Genomic DNA, 14,229 nt, shown 5'->3' on the forward strand with positions numbered 1-14,229 from the left:
TTTTATGGCCCCACAATTACATTCTTGCTGATGAACAGAGTATTTGTTTCCACCTCAAACAGGGAGAAAAATATAAGTTTCTTAACACTGTGACATAACAATTTCCTGAAAAGTAATTTCAGATCATTTTAGGGAGTATAACAACGCATTAGTACAAACTTCTTGATGAATCGCAGCATAGGTACTTGCAGAATATAAGACAAACCCATATTAGATTATGATGAAGAAAATTAATAGTGCTGATGATGCAGTATTTTACTGTTGTTATAAATAAATTATTTGGAAATATTTCTTGAAAAGGATGTATCAGTCTTGATTCGGCTCCTGTAGTGTTGTGGTGCTGGGGATTAAACATTTAATATTCACTCTTGTTTATTCCGGAACTGAAGAATGAAATAGCCTTAACGTGATCCTGTGACTTTCTTTTAACTTTGATGCATTTATTGTGGCTAATAAGATGTTCATTTAGAGTTTTCTTATTTGCCCAGTCTGGCCTTAATCTGTGAACAAAACCTCTAGGTCTTTCTTCTGATATCATTTAAAGTAACTTAGTAAAACTATGACGATACTAGTTAGACTTCCTCTCACACAGAACCTCATAGAATAATTGAGGCTAGAAGTAACCTCTTGAGACGATCTGGTCCAACCCCTCCTGCTCAAGCAAGGTCAGCTAAAGCAGGTTTCCAAGGTCCTGCTAACAATGCTCTTAAAGCAGAGCAGGATACTGTTGGACTTCTTTGCCATGAGGGTACACTGCTGGCTCATGGTCAGCTTGTGGTCCACCAGGACCCTAAGGTTGTCCTCTGCAAAGCTGCTTTCCCACCACTTGGTCCCCAGCACATACTGGTGTTTGGGATTATTCCTCCCCAGATGTAGGACTTTATAGTGTCCCTTGCTGAAGTTAATTAGATTCCTCTCTGTCCTTTTCTCCAGCCTGTCCAGGTCCTGCTGAATGGCAGCACACCCATCTGGTGCATCAGTCACTCCTCCCAGTTTTGTGTCGTCTACAGACTTGCTGAGAGTGCACTCAGTTTTGTCATCCAGATTATTAATGTAGGTGTTAACAGTGTTGGCCTCAGTATAAACCCCTGGGGTACACCACTAGTGACTTGCCTTCAGCTGCAATTTTTGCTCCTTATCATAACCCTCTGGGTTCCCAGTTGTGTTGGTTTTGGTTAGCGGGGGGGCTACAGTGGCAGCTTCTGCGAGAAGGTGCTAGAAGTTTTCCCTTTGTCTGGTGGACTCGGCTGGGCCTAGGGCAGACCCGCCACTGGCCAGGGCCGAGCCAATTGATAACGGAATGTTTAGTGATAACGTCTCTGCGATAACATATTTGAGAATGGGAAAAATAAAAGAAAGGAGAAAAAAAGATGTGAAGGGGCAGAAGGGGGGGAGGTGTGAGCCTTGTGGGCCTTGCAGGCCTCACCCTCTGGCCTCCTGCTGGGTGGCCAGCTGGGCCTGACTTGGCCCAGCCCAGCTGTAAGAAGAGGAGAGGAGATGTGAAGAGAACCTGAGATGTCTGCCTGCCTGTTGTGAAGAATTTCTTGAGAGGAATGGCTGCAAATGCAAAGGTCAGTGAAGAAGGATGGGGAGGAGTAAGCTTGCTTCTGGTAAGAATCCCATGCAGACCATGGTGAGTCAGGCTGTCCCCCTGCAGCCCATGGAGGTCCATGGAGGAGCAGAGATCCACCTGCAGCCTGTGGAGGACCCCACACTGGGACAGGTGGATGCCTGAAGGAGGCTGTGGCCCATGGAGGGCCTGCGTTGGGCCAACCTCTTCTGGAGGGACTGCACCCCGTGGAAAAATGACCCGTGTTGGAGCAGTTCATGAAGGACTATAGCCAGTGGGAGGGACTCCACACTGGAGCAGGGGATGAATATGAGGAGCTCATCCCCTGAGGAGGAAGGAGTGGTGGAAAGCAACATGTGATGAACTGACTGTAACCCCCATTCCCTGTTCCCCCTTGTGCTGCTTAGGGTGGGAGAGGGAAGGCGGTAGAGATAATTGAAAATAACTTAAGCCTGGAAAGAGGGAGGAATATGGGTAAGTTGTTCTTGTTCTCTTTGTTGTTATCCTGATTTATTTTTGTTTTTTTTTAATAATAATAAACGAACAGTTTTCCCCAAGTTGAGTCCATTTTGCACATTAATGGTAACTTGAAGGATCTCTCCCTGTTCTTACCTCAAACCTCAAGCTTTGTTATGTTATCTCTCCCCTGTTCCCTCAGAGGGTGAGGGGAGTGAGAGAGACTGTGTAGCTTGGTTCTGAGTACGGCTAAATTGTGACACCGTTCTACCTCACTACCAACTTAATCTAACCTGTACTTTGTCTCCTACAACATCCTCGGACAAGCTGACAATGTCAGAAGCCTTACTGAGGTCAAGATAAACAACATCCACTGCTCTAACAAAATCCACCAAGCTGATCACCTCATTGTACAAGGTGATGAGGTTGGTTAAGCATGATTTCCCCTTTTTAACTCCATGCTGACCACTCCTAACAACCTTCTCGCTCTTCATATATTCAGAAATGGTTTCCAAGATAAGTTGCTCTATTGCCTTCCAGGGACTAAGGTGAAGCTGATTAGCCTGAATCCAAGTCCACTTGTTAAGTGTGTTAAATAATCCCTCCTGTATACAAAGTGCAGATCACACCAAATCCTTTGATTTAAAATAATAGTAATAACTGAAGTACTTAAGTGTAGTGACTCATGTTTTTGAGGCTGGATTATTCTGCTCTGGGATGCAGCACTGTGGGCCAACCTAGTTTGGCAGCAGGAAGGCACTCCACTGAAGGGAATGTTGATGTTTCCTAGCATTTGCAAGCATATATGAGAAGCAGACAGACTACATCTACAATAAAAGGCATTTCTGTCTTTGTCATGGCATATTCTTCCCCCAAGAGAGAAACAGCAACAGGTTGTTCTGACCCTCCTGCCCTATCTGTTGTTACCCATAAGTGTTCACGCTACTCCTGCTGCAGAGGCAGCAATGGGTCAGTGAGGTCTTCTCATTCCCTCTTTATTATAGGATCTCACACATCTCAGTCTTGAATGTTTTCTGCACCAGTAATTGGCAGGTTGATGTACTTGAAGGCAGCTACCCTTCAAGTGGAGAACTATGCCTTGTTATAATTCATTTCTAGCTCATTGTAGCTGTTCCTCATCTAAAAAGTATGAAATTGAGGTCTTCCGGTGAATTGTGCTCTTTATACAAGGAGGCAAGGGGGTAGGGGGAAGAAGCTTTTAAAGGCAGCTATTTTGTCTGTGCTCACAGTTTTACCACAGCAGCATGTTGTAATATAAAATTTAAGAGGTCAGTAAACAATGCAGCAGTACTTGAGCAATTTAAACAAAACCACCTCTTCAATATTTGATGCTTGAGAGGGAGAGAGCCAGGGATCCATTGTTCAATGTGCTACCACAGTTGCCCCAGTTTTAAAGAACTATGTTTAATAAGGATAAGAACTATTGCGGGACAATGGCAGACTCTTTTTTCCAGATCATCTTTGAATTTGTTTTTGGAAATTGATTGTTGAAACATTGCCACTAATGAGTCCTGTGTCCTCCAATGAATGCAAAAAAATGCATATGTGCATTAGGGGATTTACAAGTCTGAGTTGGTTACATCCAATAGTATGAGGCTTTTTGACAAATTGGATCAGAAAGGTACACTGTATGCAACTAAGGAAGGTACTGATTTATGTTGTGGTTTTTTTTTTAAAGTCTTTATATGCTCTTTTCCTGACCCAAAAAGTCTCCTAAAATATTTGCTTTATGACAAAACTTGCTTCCATTAGGGGGAATGCACTGATCTAGTGATGTGACTTAATTTATGCAAAAAATCTCTGCATGTTAATTATTAGAAATCTAATTGTTGTGCTTGTTTTTAGTACCTGATCAAGATTTGTTTTTATAGGCTATTGGATCATGCTGTAATCATCTAACAGGTGGATGATAGACTAACAAATACAACAGACTTCATCTATTTGCATCTTGTCTCCTGTGGTGATGAATTTCTAGAGTTACTGTTTAACCATTTTCAAGGAAAGTTTAAAAGTCACTTTCAAATTCTGATTATAATTCTGTTAGTTGGATAACACTTGTATAATAAGTGAATTTACACCAATAACAGTTGTGAATTTTAGCACAATACATCATATTTGCTTTCATTATGGATGGAAAGACTAGAAAGCATCATGGACCTAAGTAAATATTGCACACTTGCTTCCAAATTAATAGTGCTTATACCACGATTAGGTCCCATACTGAAAAAACATACTGGTTTTTTTCATGTAGGGAAGGCTAAGTCATATTGAAATAGACGTACAGATTTTTTTCCACCCAATTCCTGAAGGCAGGAGCCTGGAGAGAAGAGAGGCTGCGTAAACAGTGTGAGAAAGGTTTTACTAGGGCGTGAGACTGATGGGATGTAGTATAGTTCTGAAGGTCCTGATGGGATGTGGTACAGCTCTGAAGGTCTCCTTGCATTGAAGCAGTGGTTAAAGCTAATGCCTTTGAAAGGCAAAACATTTGTAGACCTGGAGGAGGGCCTGGCTGAGCACACAGGAATTGTGTGTAGGGCAGCTGTGACCTGCCAAGGCGCACAGAGCTTCTTACGGAGAAGCTCTTACAACGTAACGTTCCTTTGTGTTAGTTCAAATGCAGGGCTGAGGGGTAGTGTTAAGAAATGTAACTCTGCAACTGGTGGTGAACAAATCTGTACAATGCGTTTCTTCTGAAGGCTTTCTCTTGCCAGAGTATGGGGCATAGCACTGGGTGGCTGTAATGTGATCGCTGTGACTCTGTCCCAGTGGTCGATGCGCTGCTGCATGCCACACTAACCGTGCGAGGCAGGAAAACCCTGCGGGGAAACTCAATACGGAGAGAATTACAATAGCTGGTCTTTGTGGCTGCAGGGGCATGTGTTTTGCTGTTGTGAGGCTGTCCAGGGATAAATAAGGGGACAACCTGTTTAAGCAACGCAGCTGCATGAACTCTTTTCATGCTGCGTCTGACGCCGTGCCTTTTGGTGCAACGGCCAAGGTCAGAAACATTGCAAAGGTTCCTGAAGTGGCATGCTGCTTTCACACATCCGGAGCAGCAGGCATGCTGCTTCACGTCACGTTTCCAGGGGCAGGGTGTCCCTCCATCGAGGATAGCTGCCTCTTGTGCGAGTGTGTTTTTGGCCAGACAACTCTGTGGAAGTGGATTGAAGTCAAGCAGGTGGTTCAGGATAAGTAATATCTTATTTTTACACTGATATGGTGAAGATAATCTGAAAATGAGCATGCGTACAGGCCTTTTATGATACAAAGGTGTATGAACTACTGTTTCTAATGAGATGAGGGTTGTGTCTCTCCAGTGCCATATGTTCTAATTTTGTGGAAAGGAATTTCACAAATATCACCAAAACAATAATCTAGTGCTTCAAAACAATCTGTCATAACTGTGGTAGCCAATTTGATTGTAGTTTGTTTTTTTTTAAATATGAAATTGAAAAAAATATAATTTAAGCTTTAAAAGAACCTGATTTTGGCTTGAAATTGTTACTAAAATGGAAAAGACACTGGTATTTTCCAGTGGTGCTCCCCCACCTCCCATCGTCTCCTCCCCTCCCAAGCAGGACGTACACAGCACATCACAAGCAGGTAATTACTATTGAGAGATCCAGATTGTTCACTTTCAGCTCATGATAAAGCCCAAAAGGGTGGACAGTGCTACGGAATTGCTCTCATTCACTGTCAGTCACCGTGTTATCATTAGTTTTGATTGACTTTGCTTTTTCTCAGATCCTCTGGGATTTTTTTCCACATGTCTGACTGCTGTTGAGCAGAGAGCTGAACATATTTTTCCTGATCACTGCCATGCTGAATCTGACCACTGACAGATTCAGTGTCATTCATGAAGTAATTTCATTTCTTTTTTTTTGGCTCTCAATATTTTATGTTTCATAAGCTACTTGTAGATCTGTGTTGGCCCTTGTCAGGACAGCCTCCTCTGTTCCTGTATTTCTCATGTATATATTGAAGGGGCAGGAGAAATTAAACAAAGTCACAGTCTAGAACAGTATAATGCACAGTTCTCTTCATCTTTCCAAAACTTTATTTTTTAGGTTTCATGATATTCTCTGATAGTTAGGAGGGTCTGAGGCCCACAGCCTCTCCTCAAATACATGAAAACTTTTCACTGTTCCAACAGCTTGCTGCTAGACTGTGTCCCTTTCATTCCCACTGGGGGTGGGGTTCGAGGAGGGAGGACTTACTAGTACAGTGGTCCAGACAACAAATTGAGTTCCTGGGGTCAAGAATGGGGATCTGAAGAGGAGATAAATCATCATTTGATGCAGACACAATTTCCTATTTTTCCTTCAGGTACAGCACAATGCACATTCTAGCATGGCCAGGTGATACTGAGCAGTTAATATAGGCTGGTTTTACACTTCTGTGCCTTGTACCATCATTGCTACTTGATGCTTGTACCTGTGACAAACAGAAGATTTACAGCCTTTGTGTAAAGATGAATTTTATAGCCACCTTTCCTCTGTAATGATAGAAGCTCTTCATATTGGTCATAGTAATTATCCTTCAGATCCGCAGGGTGGTTTGAAAGAGCTAAAGGGCATAAATAGCACAAGTGGATTCAGTTTTAATTATGCAAAAATTGGTTCTCATTGAATGATAATCTGGTACATGAATAATTGTAGACCAGGGATTGAATAGGAAAATATGGCCTCATTGTATTGCAAGTGTAAGTGGTCATCTGAGACTGAGATTTTTTTCAAGCAAGGAGTAAAAGATGCTGAGTAGATGCGTGGAAGTTTCAGCACTGAAATAGTCATTTGCTGAGGACAGAATAGGAAGTGAACATAGGAAAAGTACTGTATCTTCATAAAGCTGGTAAAGACTAACCTTTTACTGTCTTCTGTGCTTTTCCGCTTGGCCTAACCATGGATGGATGGAAATTGGTTTACTCAGTTTTGCCTCTAAGTTGCTTCTTTAGTTTCTATGGAGAAACACTAGTATTAAACTCAATATTCTCAACATAAAACCAATTTTTATAGCTACTTGCTTATGTCTCTGTTCTTGCAAATCTTCTATTTTCATTTGCTTTCTGTGAATGAACATTAAAATCTAATTTTGGTTTTGTGGAATTTGTAGATCTGTAATTTCCCATCTTTGAACATCAGGACTTATTTTAAAATAATTGTATCAGAGTAAGTTGAAGAAGTGAAATATTCTGCTGTCTGTTCTCCAACTGCTGAGGAAAAAAAAAGGGAGGGGGAAAAAAAAAGATTTATTCTTTTTGACAAGATAGGTGCAGAATAAATTCAGATTGAATGTGGTGAATAATTTGTGTGTTACTTTTAAATCAATTCTGTACGAATTTACTAGTTTTGACTCAGAAAAATTCTAGGTAGTGCAGTTGTGGGGTTTGGGTTGTTTGGTTGGTTGGGTTTTTTCCACACAACCTGTATTGGGATGATGAGACCCTTTCCTTCTTCTGAGACAACAGAACACATTAGCTGAAATGCCTTTTTTTGCCTGAAAGGTCTGAATCCATGTCTGTTTCTGACTTCTGCTGCCACAAAGATGGGTTGTTCTGAGCTGAGGTTGTTTTTCCTGTTTTGCAGCTGTCCCACTGAAAACAGAGATATTTATAAAGCAAGACAGCAAGTGTTTATGTTGTCTGAGAGGCTGAAGCTTTTGATTCACACATCTGTTCCAGTGCATGTATAATGGTAAAATTAGGAACTCTGTCTGAAGTTTTATGCCACCCTAGAAGAGCTGTTGCACCAGGATGTTCTCCTGTGATGTAATGGGTTTAACTTACCTTGGACTAAGGAAATGCTCGATGTGGTAGGGTACTGGATAAAAGGGAACAACTGCTGCTTTCTACTTTTGTATTTACATGCATTCTTTATTTCTTTCTGAGTGCTTAAACTCGTATATTTTATTTTGGGTTTGGTAGAACTTTTCATTTGATCTGAATACAAGCAAAAGTGTTGTGAGACTACAGGAATTCATGTTTGCTTTTATTCAATGGCCAAGCCAAGAAATACGTTATTTGCGCAGCTTTACATATGAATTTCTTTGCAGGGGCAGTGGGGAGATATTATGTGGGAAATATGAGAACTCACACTGCTGTCTTTCACCACCAACCAGTGGTGCAGGGGATCTTAAACTCCTGTAACATGTCTGTTGGGATTTTTTTTTGTTCGTTTTTTTTGTTGTTGTTGTTGTGTGTTTGGTGGTTTGTTTGTTTTGTTTTGGCTTTTTTTTTTTTTTTCCTGCCAGAGTGGATCCAGCAGAGGGGTGGGACAGCTTCTGGGGCAAAAAGTGGCTGAGATCTGTATTCTGTTAAGCACAAGGGCAGGATCTTTAGGGTAATAATTTCATTACATCTTAAAAGAGACCTCATTGGGCAACTTATGTAAGACATACTTTATCTATGAAGACAGGAAAATTATTGCATGATAAACCTCAAACACTCATCATCAGTTTGCATTTCAGAATATAGTACTGTAAGGAGAATGCCTAGAGTAACTATTTGTGAATGAAAACTTGCATTAGCCTTCAATTCTAAAGTGTAATTGTCAAATTGCTGATAAAGTGTTTTGCTGTGAGGGCTGCTTGCATAGAATCTGTCAGTTTGCCGAAGAGCGTTCAACTCATGTTTTTACAGCTCCTTGCTTCCAAACTGTGCATGCTCAGAGAGAACGTGAAATAGGAATCTGTAAAGCAAAGTCACTTCTCAGTCAGAGGCACTCGGAACAAAAGGACCCTTTTGTTTTAATTTTATTTTTTTGGCAAGATGTTGAATGGTAACTCTGAAGCAGTTTGGGCTACTCTTTGGAAGCCTGAAGTGTCTTTGAGATGGCTTCCATGTGTTGGGAATATGAGAATAGACTTACAAAAGTGAATATAGCAATGCTGATGTGAATATCTGAGCAAAGAACTGCTTGAAGTTCACATTATGCTCACTGAATGGTGTTCTCAATTTCAGTGAAATATTTTTGTTTCATGGGGATGTTACAGAGCTTTCTTCAACCCCACCACTTTGCAAATGCTACTTCATTTATGCAAGGGACTCCTGGTTATTTGTGGTGGCAGAAGACAGAGCAGAGAAGCACAATGACGCTGGGTGGCTGTGAAAAACAAATGCAGATAATGCCATTTGCATATGTTTTGCATTGTAAAAATGCACAGTAAAAGTGTGATGGAGACGAGATGTCAGTGAGCTAATGCTCACCTGAGCCAGTTGGACATCTGTCATGTGAGCCTGATGATTTGGGTACAGAGTCCAAGCTGGCTCTGCCTGGAGTCAGCACAGCTGCCTCTCTGCCTGGAGCCTGTGTAGTCCAGTGCCTGGGCACTCTGCCCATGGGTGGCTCGATTTGATGTAAATGTTTTTTTCTGAATCTTTACTGTGGCCTTTAACACTATGCTTCTAGTCTCAGCTGAGTGTGTTTAACCCACTGTTAAGGCTATAAAACCCTTCCTCCTTGGTAAGGGATTTCCTGTCTTTGGGATGAAATTTATGACTTTACTAGGAATGTCATGACATTGCTTTCTCCAGGATGGGCGATATCCTAAGATTTCAGTTTTGAATAGACATGATTGTATATACCATTTGGAGGAAACTGAGAAAACAAAGCCATGAACAATGGTTTCAGGGTGTAATGGAAAGTTAGTAAGGTGGGATAAATTGGAGAGATGCAAGGAAATTGAATGAGCAGTAAAAAGTGGGTTCTTGCTCTTAAATATCAAATGTCTGGATTTCCCTTTTAGTTGGATGTGAATATACTTGTTTGTCAGATTTTCATTAATAATCTGTAGATCTTCTAAGATTTTTGTAGAATAGGACAACCTGGTCTAGTTAGAGATGTCCTTACTCCTTGCAGACGGATGGGGCTAGATGGCCTTTAAAGGTCAAACCCAAACCATTCTATGATTATCTAAGTCTTATAAATTAACAAATAAAAGCAAGTCTTTTAATGATAAAGCCCAACCAAGAACTTGGTGTGAGCGTGCACATATCTTTTTGTAGTGTGGGTGAAATGCTGAGGGTAAGTTCATGACCGGAGTCAACCAAAACATTGGATGGAGGCATGCATCCCTATTCCCCAGCATCTGCTATGGACAGCTGGGTTGCTGCTGAGTGTAGGCATCCTCTGACCACATACAGCTGTCTTTCACTGGCTTTCTTCTTCATCCTAGTAAGCTGACTTTCACCACAGTTTTAGAGCAGATGGATGGCGGCTTGCACAAGGCTCTCTCAATAGCCTGTCCCCCACTTCTAGAAGTAGTGGTCTTTCCACAATTACATAAGCTGGGATAAGATTTTGACATAAGGCACAAGCTATGTTCCTTTGAACTACACCAAATGTCCATCTGTTGTTTGAATGCCTTTTGGAACGCTTAACCCCTGCCAAATCCTGCTGCCTTTGAAGTCCATGGGAGTCTTGCCACCAACTCCAGTTGGGATAGGGTTTAGCTGACAAAATTTTTGTTTGCCTTTATTTTGCATAATTTGTATGTGTGCTCTAACAAACAGTAGCATCTACTTACGATTTTGGCTGGGTGAGGGAAAAGGGGATTTATAAGCAATGTGTATCTCTGGCCAAATGATGGAGAATTTTATAGTTCACTGTGGGTTTTTTTGAGGTTATAATGCCAGTTAAGTTTGATGTTGATGTCTGTCTGTCTTGTCTTATTCCCTTTTAAGAATCATTTATGATGGTATGTCTTGACAAAGGGAAATTAAATTACATGAACTTGGACATCATACCAATTGTTTCAAAAACCACTTGTACACACAGTGCTGCTTTTCCTGAACAGCGAAGAAATATTTACCCTTGTTAGGAAAGACAAATGAATGACTCTAGACACTCCTTGTAGTAAGTGATGGTATGAAATATTTAATCGATCTTTCGGTAACATAAAGTTCTACACTTGTGGAATGTATAGACCTTTATTTTTGGATCACTTCTGTGCTTGTTATGCATAGTATACTTTTAAGCATCTGCTTAGGTATTGCCTGCACTTAGTATTTTCAGGATCTGTGATTACACCATATGCTGCCATGGAGAGGATTATGCTGTAAGTGTTGTGTCAGAGTAGCATGGAATTGCAGTCTGGTGCATAATTAGAAGGATATATTCAGGAACATTTTGTAGGTGACTGGATTTATATTGATTATTCAGAATAAGTGCACATCAAATTACAGACTTTGTGCGAATGTAAGAAGCATACATACACTTAAAATGTCACAGGCTGATAGGGCACTGAAAAAATATGGAAAGATGAGCAGAAATAGTCTGTGGACCAGATCAAGTGCTCATAACAGATTAGGGAGAGGTGTTTTGTGCAAAGTGATTTTGTGCTTAGTGGCTCCTCATCTTTCTTAGTGCCAGACTGTTCCCGTCACACAGATTAGAGATGGCTGGAGGGTGGATTTGGAGAGCTCTGAAGGGCCTTTGTGGCAGCCAGTACCTATGTGACACAGAAGCATGTCTCTTCAGTGCTGGGTTAGCAAGGAGAGGCTGGTTTCACTTAGAATATTTTGTAGATGGGAAGAGACTATGCTTTTCTGGTACGTGCTAGATTTATCCGTGACAGCATAAATCAGAGCTGCCCTAGAACTTCCAGAAAGCTGGCCCGATCAGCTGTTGCAGATCTGGCATTGGACAAAAAAGAAGAAAGGCTCTAAGTTGCCCACAATAAAGGCTACTCTGCTTTCTGCTAGGAGAAAAAAAAAAATAATAATAGTTGAAGAAAGTCTCCTTTTAGCCTTTGCTTTTTTGCAATCCAGAAATGCAAGTCATAACAAATGGTGTGATTTTGATCAAGAAACTCCAGCTGTTGTTTTAAGGAGACATTGTACATACGGGCTTGTATTTAAAATGTAATAGGTAATATAAAAAAAAGGTGGTTCCAGATTGTGTGAAACTATAGCTCATTGTGTGAGAAACTACAGCTCTTGCTTAGGGTGCTACAGAATTTAACATAAGAATTAAATGCTTAAATGCTTTCAAATGCAGTACTTCCGTGCCTTGGTGGCTATGCCTCACTGATGAGATGCAAAGCCATGTAACTGAAGAGCTCATTCTTGTGCTGCTTCTCCTGCCAGAGGCTAGATGGGAGTTTCAGGTGCTTATGTGCAATTTGACCCAAACGGAAACATATATTTTAAGGAGTCATTGTAAATGTAGAAATAATAATTATTCCTAATTCATATGGGATTGATTATACCAGATGTGTTGTCTGAGTCTCACCCGACTTCTGTATTGCTGTGAAGCTGTTGAACTCACTGGAGTTTCTGACTTTCAAACCTGAAAAGACGAGAATCATGGCTTCTGTTTGTGAAGTCGTATGTAAGACTGAACACAGCACTTGTCATGGTTGCCCTGTGCAGCTACTAAATATTTCATATGAAGTGCTATTTTGAGTATCCAATTAATTATTTAAAGATAAGCATGGTTTCTTGTTACAACATATGAGAGATTTGTGAGTGCCAAAGGCTAAACTGCATAGAACGTTGTTGCCAAAACCCCTTCTGCTAAAGCCAGATGTATGTGAGCGGGGATGAAGGTAAGCTTAATCTCTTAGATAAAACTAGTTGCTGTAATGGGGATTTATGAATGACCATTTAGACCAGCTTTGTGATCTGTCTGTTTCAGTGTCCTGTCACTGCTACTAGCCGTTCCCAGAGGTTTCCAAGAAAAGTGAAAGAAATCCATCTATAGAACTGATAAGTGTGGGGTTTTTTTACAGGTTGTAGTTAAAATTAATTTATCAGAGAAGTCTCATTGATTCTCCTTTATCTCCAAATAGATCTTGCTGATTTAATTTCAGCTGTGTTACACGCTCCTGAAGTCATAAATAAATAACACTCTATTTATTTAAAAAGTACCCTTCATAAGCTAGCACACAAACTATTACTAAATATATAAACTATGGAAGCACCAATTATGAGACATCTGCACACAAAAACCAAACAAACAAAAAAACCAAACAAAAAAACCCAATCAAAACTTGATATGTTTCAGTCCTAGTAGCCCAGCCTTAGTCTTTTTTTTTTTTTTTTTAGTTGTCTTTCACTGAGGACCTGATCATAGGCTTCATGATACTGCTGCTTTTTAAGGTTTCTGTTAACAAACTTTTCAGATGGGCACCCCACCTAACTTCTAATGGATGTACTCACAACACTTGCTTTATACACTTTTTCTATCATACAAGAAAATATCTATATTTTTCATTCAACTGGTCATTATGCTTTGCAGTACATAGTTTTCCTGTTCTAAGAGATATGGGTATTTTCTTGACCAAAAAAAAATAAAAGCAAGAGAGTAGAAGTATACTAGAAGAATACCTAATGATGGTTTAGGATTCTGTTCACTGACGGAATTGAAGACATTCATAATCTGATCTAGAGTTCATGTAAATAAATCAGATTTGGGATACTGCAGTTAAATGCATGTTAAGACTTACGGGAGAGCATGGCTCTGGTTTTAATGTGTTATACTAAAGCTTCTAAAACTCATTCCTTACTGCCATAGTCAGTGACACTTGGAGGTAAATTTAAACTGAGAAGCATCGTTGCATTGACACACTTCTTTCTTTAGTGGGGAATCATAGATGATGTTTATGGGTAGGTCTAGTCCCACAGTGCTGTGTATCAGCTTCAAATTAGATCTGTCACCTGGCTGTAATATATTGCAAGAAGGCACAGCCACGCAGCACTGAATGAAGGACTTTCCATGGGTCTGTTGCTTCGCTTCTGAGTGGTGCTTAACAGCTGGTGGAAGTGGGTGACTACCCTCCTGGGATCTCATCTTTCCCTGCCTGCCTTGGTGGCAGGCCCTCTTCATCCTTCAGCTCTGCAAGGGAGACAGCCATGCTGGCAGGGAGAAGCACTGGTCCCTTTCTTCCCCCATAAAAAGAGCACCCTGTGCTTCTTTTGGATTAGCCCATATCTTCTTCAATTACTCTTCCATGCAATTAATTGTGTCTGAGGGTTTGTATTTTTAAAACTAATGTCATACTCTTTAAACTTTGAGTTCTAACACAGATCTTGCAGCTAAGCAGCAGTAGCTGGAAGGCTGTGCAGAGTTTAACTGAAGCATGAGATGTTTTTGACCTCCTTTTCATGAATGTTTCTGAAGCTTGAAAGTGAGCATATGTGGACTCCAGAAGATTCTTTTAGACATAATTTGTACAATTACAGA

At 40.6% G+C, this 14,229-nt stretch overlaps 1 protein-coding gene across 3 annotated transcripts in view; it reads left to right on the forward strand.

Moving 5' to 3' along the window:
• LOC104479324 (poly(rC)-binding protein 3) overlaps nt 1-14,229 on the forward strand; it is a 524,839-nt gene that overhangs the window by 124,838 nt on the left and 385,772 nt on the right. The gene's annotated exons all lie outside the window — the stretch shown is intronic.

Source organism: Chlamydotis macqueenii, chromosome 2 (assembly GCF_036417535.1).
Source record: "Chlamydotis macqueenii isolate bChlMac1 chromosome 2, bChlMac1.mat, whole genome shotgun sequence".
NCBI lineage: Eukaryota > Metazoa > Chordata > Aves > Otidiformes > Otididae > Chlamydotis > Chlamydotis macqueenii.